This window comes from Elephantulus edwardii, unplaced genomic scaffold (assembly GCF_000299155.1).
Source record: "Elephantulus edwardii isolate Elephantulus edwardi_28Jun2011 unplaced genomic scaffold, EleEdw1.0 scaffold00007, whole genome shotgun sequence".
NCBI classification, from domain to species: domain Eukaryota; kingdom Metazoa; phylum Chordata; class Mammalia; order Macroscelidea; family Macroscelididae; genus Elephantulus; species Elephantulus edwardii.
In genome coordinates, this window is record NW_006399757.1 from 4,964,858 (window position 1) to 4,973,196 (window position 8,339).

Below are 8,339 nucleotides of genomic sequence, written 5' to 3' on the forward strand. Positions count from 1 at the left end.
TCTCTGTAGGACCCTGGCAGCCAGCGAAGCAGGGAGGGGTGATGGCCTCACCTTCATTGGGGCGGGGCGGAACAGGAGTGGGGGGAGTGAGTCCCCCTCTCTGTACTCCCTGGGGTCCTTCCTTGACCCCCATCTCCCGGGGTATCCCCTGCTCGGATCTGCGGCTCCGGTAACCCCGCCCCAGCTTTCCTGCAGGTGTTCCACGTGTCCATAGCATTTGTGTCACAATGACCTGGCAGACAGGTGGAAGCCTGAGCGAACGTCCCAGGGTTCCTCCCTGCCAGCTCCTCGTTTCCAGCTTAGATTTCTGTTGGTTTAGGAGACCAGAGACTTCATAACTTCAGGATCAAGAAAAAATTCATATACCTATACCTGGAATCCTGGGAACTCTGGTGGTCTAGTGGCAAGGAGCTGCACTACTAATAGGCAAAGGGTTCGAATTCACCAGCTGCTCCATGCGAGAAAGATGGGAAAAACCTTCCCCCCTACCCCCTCAACACGATTTTACTTGTGAAAATCCGCTGGAGTGTCAGCTGTAAATCATTCCAACTCGACAACTCGACAGTCTTGGAGTACCTAGACTCAAAGTTTGGCTATTAAGAAAAGCCTGTGTTCAAATAAAACTTTATATGTAGGGACTTTTTATTTCCATATTTTTCATATATTCTGTACTTTCTGAAATATAAAAGATATGGGGTTTTTTATCCTTTTTCTCAGGAGAGTGGTAGACTCTTGCTTCATGATATCCTGCAGTGTACAGATACTGGAAGAACAAGTATTGGGACAGGATTTCCTAAAATAATCTATGCTGACATGGAATCCCAATGTGCTGGACTCCATTCCGATTCTATTATCTATTGAGAAATAAGCTCAATTTATTGTCACTGGCTGAAACCGTTTAATAGGGCAGGATGAGAAATGGCTGTTGGGTAAGGATACAGACAAATGTGAAGTTAATTGCTAGCATGAATGGGGTGCTTGTTAGTATCAGACTTAAAGTGAGTCTTTGTTTTAATTCCTACAGTAACCCAAAACAGTAGCTAAAATTATTATCCCTGTTTCACAGATGAAAACAGTGCTGAGAGGGTTTTACTGAGTGCTATAAAAATGTTCAATAGGACATTGTTCAAAGGTGTGAATATAGCTTTATCTGATCCTAGAGACTTTGCTTAACTTCAGGATACAAAGGTGCCTGGTCAAGATGAACAGAGGGAGAAAAAAGAATACCAGAAGATGTTAACATTTTCATAGAAAAGACGTAAAATGGGGAAACTTCTATGATTTATATAATCTTTAAATTTGACATTATTTGGAAGTATCTTTGGGAGTATTTTGGTGGATATGATCCTGTTTCAGAATTTCACAAAATTTGGCACTGAGCAAACATCAGTTTCCTAATAAATGTTTATGATTAAAAAGGCATAAATAAAAACAGAAAAATAGGAAATTGAGGAAAAGCTAAGATTTAGGGGAAATCTCAGGAGAAAAAAAAATAACATTCCTCTATTTCTAGCTTTCATAAAAAAGCACTCAAACCAACTTGCTAAGAGCATAAGCCAAATGGGTTTTGCTGCTTAAGAAGAAGGGGGCGGGGAAGCTTTCAAAACATCAAAAACAGAAGCTGCATTACAGTAAGGACATTAAGACTAAAAACAAAGAAGGAAAATGCTTGCTTCCAAGAACCAAAGCTTATGTGTAAAACCTTGTTATTAGAGTTCTAAAAATAAAGAACAGGTTAACAAAGAAATGAACTGACATAGTTGTTTTTGTTAAGTACTGTTTGGGTCAGCACCCACTCATCGCAGACCCTCCTGTGGGCTTTAGACAGCAAATCACATGGAAGGAGGTAACATATCTTTGTCTCATGGAGTGGCTGATGGATTTGAACGTCATGCCTTTAGGCTGGCAACTCCTTACCACTAGGCCTAACAAAATAGGAACTTAATAATTACAGGTTAAATGTATGAATTAATTGAAGAATTGAGAAAGAAATAAAATTTTCTCCCTCTATATCCTTCTTTCCACCAGTGGTGATTTACTGATTACATGAAAAATATTAGAAATCCCATTTATCAAAGGCTGACTCTGGGAAGCTATTTACTTTTGCTACAAGATAGTAGAATGGCAGATTACTTGTGCACTCATAGAGTATCCCCTCAAAGTACAGATAATTGTCATAAAAGTGTTGAGGGGAAATAGGGAGAAAACTGATTTATGTAACTAATTATTTGGATCCTGTTACTTTTCTAAAGGCCAGGGTGGAAAATGTGACAGTGAGTGTCACAACCTGTCACCAGGCTAAAAGTGGCTTCAAGAACAGTATCTAAAAGTGAACAAGTATGTGATACAAGCTCTGTCTAGTCAAGACAGCACTGAAAAGACAGCACTGAAATTCCATGGTTCCAGAGAGCTTAAGATAAAACTTGAAATGACTTTTTATCCTTGTTAATCTTGTCCTAACACTTGGAAAACTATCTAGGGAATGAAATGGCAGTAGTTCTACATTGCCACAATGGGAATTCTCCCTCCAATTTTATAAATGGCTCCAACTGTAACATGTCCATGGAAATCATTTCAACTCTTATAGAGCACCAAAAGAGTCCTAGTAAGATGCTAACACTGTCCCTAAGAAAAGAACAACAGCAGTAAAATATGAAATCAAGAAATAAGTAAGGTGCATTTTCTGAAACTTACACAGAATAAAATTAAAAACTAACCTTTCACTTTAAGATTGTATTTGGAATCTCCCTATTAGGTATACTATTAGGGGCTATATTAATCCCATATTGTGTTAGCCTGCCTTTAAAGAGACCCATGATAGTCAAAGATTTATGGTTTTTACATTAAGGAAAAGATAAGGTGGTCCAAGTCTGATGCAATTTCCACTATGCTATCACATTGTCACGCTCCTTTCTTTATGCTCTACTATTGTGGCAAGAAGCTACACTGCGGTCTCAAAGCTGGTTCGAGGACACCAGCTGCTGTTAGAAGGATGGGCAATCTCCCGTGCGACTACTGCCTCTGAAAATCCACCAGAGGGTCAGCTATGGGTCAATTCTGACGCTATGGTATACAACAACAATAACATTAGCAAAGCAGTTATATTTTGGAGAAATAATTCAAGATTTGGAGAAATATGAACCCTCACATGTTATTGTTGAAAATGTTAACAGCTCATTTTGGACAGAAGTCCAGGCTGGGTTTAGAAGAGGTCATGGTACTAGGGATATTGTAGCTAATGTTAGATAGATCTTAGCTGAAAGCAGAGAATACCAGAGGAATGTCTATCTGTGTTTCATTGACTATGCAAAGGCATTTGACTGTGTGGATCATAACAAACTGTGGCTGACTCTGAGAAGAATGGGAACAACAGAACACTTGATTGTGCTAATGAGAAACCTATACTGGGAACAAGAGGCAGTCGTCAGAACAGAGCAAGGAAACACTGCATGGTTCAAAATCAGGAAGCGCATACGCCAGGGATGTGTCCTGTCTCCATAACTTTTCAACCTATATGAAGAACAGATTATCCGGGAGGCTGGGCTCTATGAGGAGAAATGTGGGGTCAAGATTGGTGGAAGATCTATCAACAATCTGTGCTATGCAGATGATACAACCCTGCTTGCTGAAACTGAGGAGGACCTGAAGCGCCTGCTGCAGAGTGTCAAGGACTGCAGCCTACAATATGGATTGAGGCTCAATGTCAAGAAGACAAAGATTCTCACCACTGGACCAATTGTCAGCATGAGGATGGATGGTGAAGAGATTGAGATTGTTCACAGCTTCAGTTTGCTTGGCTCCACAGTTAACACTCTCAGCACCAGCAGCCAGGAAATTAAAAGACGTATTGCCATGGGAAAGTCTGTTGTTAGGGACCTCTCCAAAGTACTGAAGAGCAATGGTGTCTCTTTGGAGACTAAGGTGTGTCTGATACAGGCCATGGTCTTTGCAATCACTTGTTATGCATCAGAGAGTCGGACAATGACTAAGGAGTATAGAAAGAGAATTGATGCCTTTGAGCTTTGGTGCTGGAGAAGAGTATTGAGGGTACCATGGACTGCTAGGAAAACAAATAGATTCACCCTGGAAAAGGTCAAACCGGGCTGCTCCTTGGAGGCAAGGATTCTAAGGCTCCGTCTAACATACTTTGGACATGTTGCAAGGAGGGCAGGTCCTTGGAGAGGGACATCATGCTTGGTAGGGTGGAGGGACAGCGCAGAAGGGGAAGGCCCCCTATGAGGTAGATTGATTCAGTGACTGGGGTAATGGGGATGGGTGTATCTGAGACGGTGCGATTGGCACAGGACAGAGCAGAGTTTAGGGCTGTTGTACATAGGGTCGCTATGAGTCACAAGCGACTCGACATCACATAACAACAACAACACTTTGGACAACCCATGATTAAACATATGAACTACCATATGATCCAGCAAGTCTCTTTCTCAGTATATATCCAAGAGAAATTAAAATATATTGTGCATTTGAACACAAATACAGCATTTAAACCAATGGGTAAAGACGGTGGAGGGTTAGCATATGAGATGAAGGCCTTCAACAAGATGGATTGGCACAGCAACTGCTACAATAGGTTCAAGTACACCAGAGACAATGAGAATGTCACAAGATAGGGCCAGGTTCAGATTTGTTGTTCACGGGGTCTCAATGAGTCACAATTGACTCCACAGCAAATAACAATAGGAATAAAATGTTTATTAAGGTGCTTCCTCTCTTAGTCTAAAATAAACTAATTCATCTCATGTGACTGAAGTAGCATCATAGTCCTAATAAAACAACCCCAAACCAAACTCATTGTTGTGGGGTGGATTTCAACTTATGGTGACTCCATGTGACGAAGTGGAACTGCTCTCTAGGGTTTTGTTTGGTGTTTTTTTACTTTGTGTGTGTAATCTTTATGAAATCTAATTGCTAAGTTGTTCTCCATGGTGCCACTGTATGAGTTCTAACTGCCAATCTTTACATGACTAGCTAACCCCAATCTGTTGTGCCACCCAGAGATATTATATCTATGTGGAGCCTGACATAGTGTCCCTGTCTTTGGTTCTGAGGCTATAAATCTTTATGGAAGGAGATTATTTCTTCCCTTGAGTAAATGGTGGGTTCAAACCACTGATCTTTGGGTTAACAGGCCCACAAGTAAATGTACTAAGACATAGTGGTTTAAGTGTCAGGCTGCAAGCAGAAAAGACAATAGTTTGAACCCATCAGCTGCTTCAAGGAACAAATCTGGGCAGCCTGTTTAGTTTTAAGATTTAGAGCCTCTGAAAGCCAATGGAAGGTTGCTATGAGTGAATCAACTAAAAAATATCTGTATGTAATACATCAGCCTCACGTGTGAAGGAGAGGCAATCTCCTGTGCAATTTACTGCCTCTGAAAACGTGCTTGAAGGTCGATAGTTAGTTCCATCAAGGACATACAACAACAACAACATATGTAAGATAATGTATTTTAGCGGGGCTACATTCTTAGTCAACAAGGAACAAACGACATGAAAATGCCTTTCTCTTGAGAAATGGAGAGCTCTAGTGATGTAGTCTGTAGCCAGTTGTGCTGCTAACACAAAGGTCATACATATCTTTTTAGAGGGTCAAATCCATCAGTAGTTCCACAGAATAATGATAGGTATTCTCTTCCTTGTGATTCATAGCTTCAGAAACCCAGTGAAGGGTCAAATGTGAATCTGTACAAATCCATGCCTTAGGTAATAGACATCATGATGAAATATGTACTTTACCATTAATTCTAGACAAATTTTTCTAGTCCCCTAAAAACCAGTCCCAAATTATTACTGTCAAATGGGTTTTCACTCATGGAAATTATTAAGTGTCCAAGGTTGTAAAATATAATTTTTTTAATATATAGGATCTTCCTTTAGGGTTTTTAAATTTATTTGTATATAGTCATTCATGAATATTGTGTTTCATTCACATACATTGTGTTTTTAAGTCATTCATGTATATCATATTTTATATAATTAATTATGATTAGTAGGTATGAATATATAATTATATATTATATTATAATAATGTTATAAGTAATATTATAATTAATAATACCAGATAAAAGTACATAACTAATTGCTATTATCTGTGCCTATTATCACCCTATCTTTCCAAGTCCCATTGAGTTCCTATTTCTTCACACCCCTCTATCCCCTAACCTCCACTATTGTAGTGATTTTCCCCTTCTCCTTTTTCTTCTACTCCCCTTAGCCTTTTCTTCTTTCCCTTTTGAGCTTTTATCCATATCTTGCTATTTTCACAATGGTGGTTTTATGCAGTATTTGTCCTTATGTGACTGTTTTATTTCACTGGGCAGAATGTTAATGAGAACTGACTGTGTCTTCTTTCTCCCAAGGAGCAGCAACCAAGATCTTTTAGAATTCCTTACAGCTGAGCAATCCTTTCATTCCCTGGCTGATTTTAAGCAGTATCATATGTATTAATTGTACTATTGGGATGGGAGTGTCGGAGACAATGCGATTGGCACAGGACAGAGCGGAGTTTAGGGCTGTTGTACATAGGGTCGCTATGAGTCGCAAGTGATTCGACGGCACATAACAACAACGACAGGATACTATGACACAGTTTAATCAACTGTAATCTTTAATTATTTTTGTGAATACCTAATATGATCATTGACTTTAATAAAAACCACTCTTAAATTTCTAAAGTTCACTCAGTACATCAACAAGAAGAAAACTATCCATGCAGAACTTCTGAAAAAAGTGAAATATCAACAAAAATGAACTTTGAAGACATTGTTATGTGAGGTCAAGTTGCTTGCGATTCATAACGACCCTATGTACAACAGCCCTGAAATCTGCTGTATCCTGTGTCAACTTTACTGTCTCTCACACACTTACCCTTATTACCTAAGGCACTGAATCAATCCATCTCATCGATGGTCTCCCCCTCTTTCTCCATCCCTCCATCTTTCCAAGAACTGGTCCCTCCTTGGAACATGCTCAAGATGAAACTTCAGAATTCTTGCCTCCAAGAAGCAGCGTGGCTTCACCCTCTCTAGGATGAACCTGTTTTGTTCTCCTAGTAGTCCATGGTATATTCAGTACTCTTCTGCAGCACCACAGCTTAAAGGCATTAATTCTCCTTCTATCATCTGTAGTCATTGTCCAGCTCTCTGACGCATAGCAAGCAATTGTGAAGACTATGGCCTGGATCAGGTGCACCTTAGTTTCCAGATGGACTTAAAATGATTGTTGTCTGTTTTTGTTGGTGTTAAAAATGTAAAGTTAGGTTAAACTTACCTTCCAAAACTAAAGTAATGTATTTCTTCTACTATCCAGTAGTGCAGCAGTCAGATTCTACAGAGGTTCATTTGCAGGTTCTGATGAGGATTATGGTAGAATGTTGACCCGTTAATAGGTTTGAGATGATTTAATTTGGCCTCCTATTTAAAAACACTTTTGGTTTTAATTGTTTTTGGTCAAACATTCCTCTAAGTGCTATAGCGCTGGTCTGTCCATCTGATGTACAGAGGTAACTCGTGATTGCTGTGATACTAAACACTGTGGCACTGATGTGTCAAATGTAATAATGGTTATCCATGGTGGACAGTGTTTGGTTGAGCTTGGAAGCAGGAGTGGCATCCATTTCCGATTAAAACGAGCTTGGAAGCAGGAGTGGCATCCACCGAAACAGTTTGCTTCTGGAAAGGCTATGAATGTGGAGAAATGATGAAAGTTATACAAGTGCTCAGGTCTTTCGTTCATAGGATTGCTATGAGTAATTTACGGCTCGATGGCACTTAACAACAATATCTAGTACGCAAGGAGAGATTGTATGTACCCAAGATCTTGGACTAAGTATCCTGGCCAATTTTTCCTTAATTCCTGTGGTCAATTGTCTGCTGTGTAGCAAAATCAAGCTTTAGTTCTATTTTCAGTAGTTGTTGTTATTGTTATGTGCTGTCGAGTTGCCTGCGACTCATAAGCAACCCTGTGTACAACCGCCCTAAACCCTGCTCGATCCTGTGCCAATCTCACTGTCTCCAACACACATTTAAGCCAATTTATGCGTACAAGTGTATGTATATGAAAAAAGAGCAAATGTTTAATTAGTGGCATTAACTTTTGTTAATTAAAATTAACTTCCTTTCTCTTCAAAGTTAAGGCTATACTGAAAAGAGGAGGCTTATTTTACACTGAGAATTAAGGTGATTATTTTCATTGTCACAACAGTGAGATTGCCATATGAATAATGTGGCTTCCCACCATTCCACCCCCAGTGTTACCAGCTAGAACGTCTGCAAGAAAAATGGTATCTTAAGAGTCCAGAATGAGGGTTGCAGAGTGGAGTAT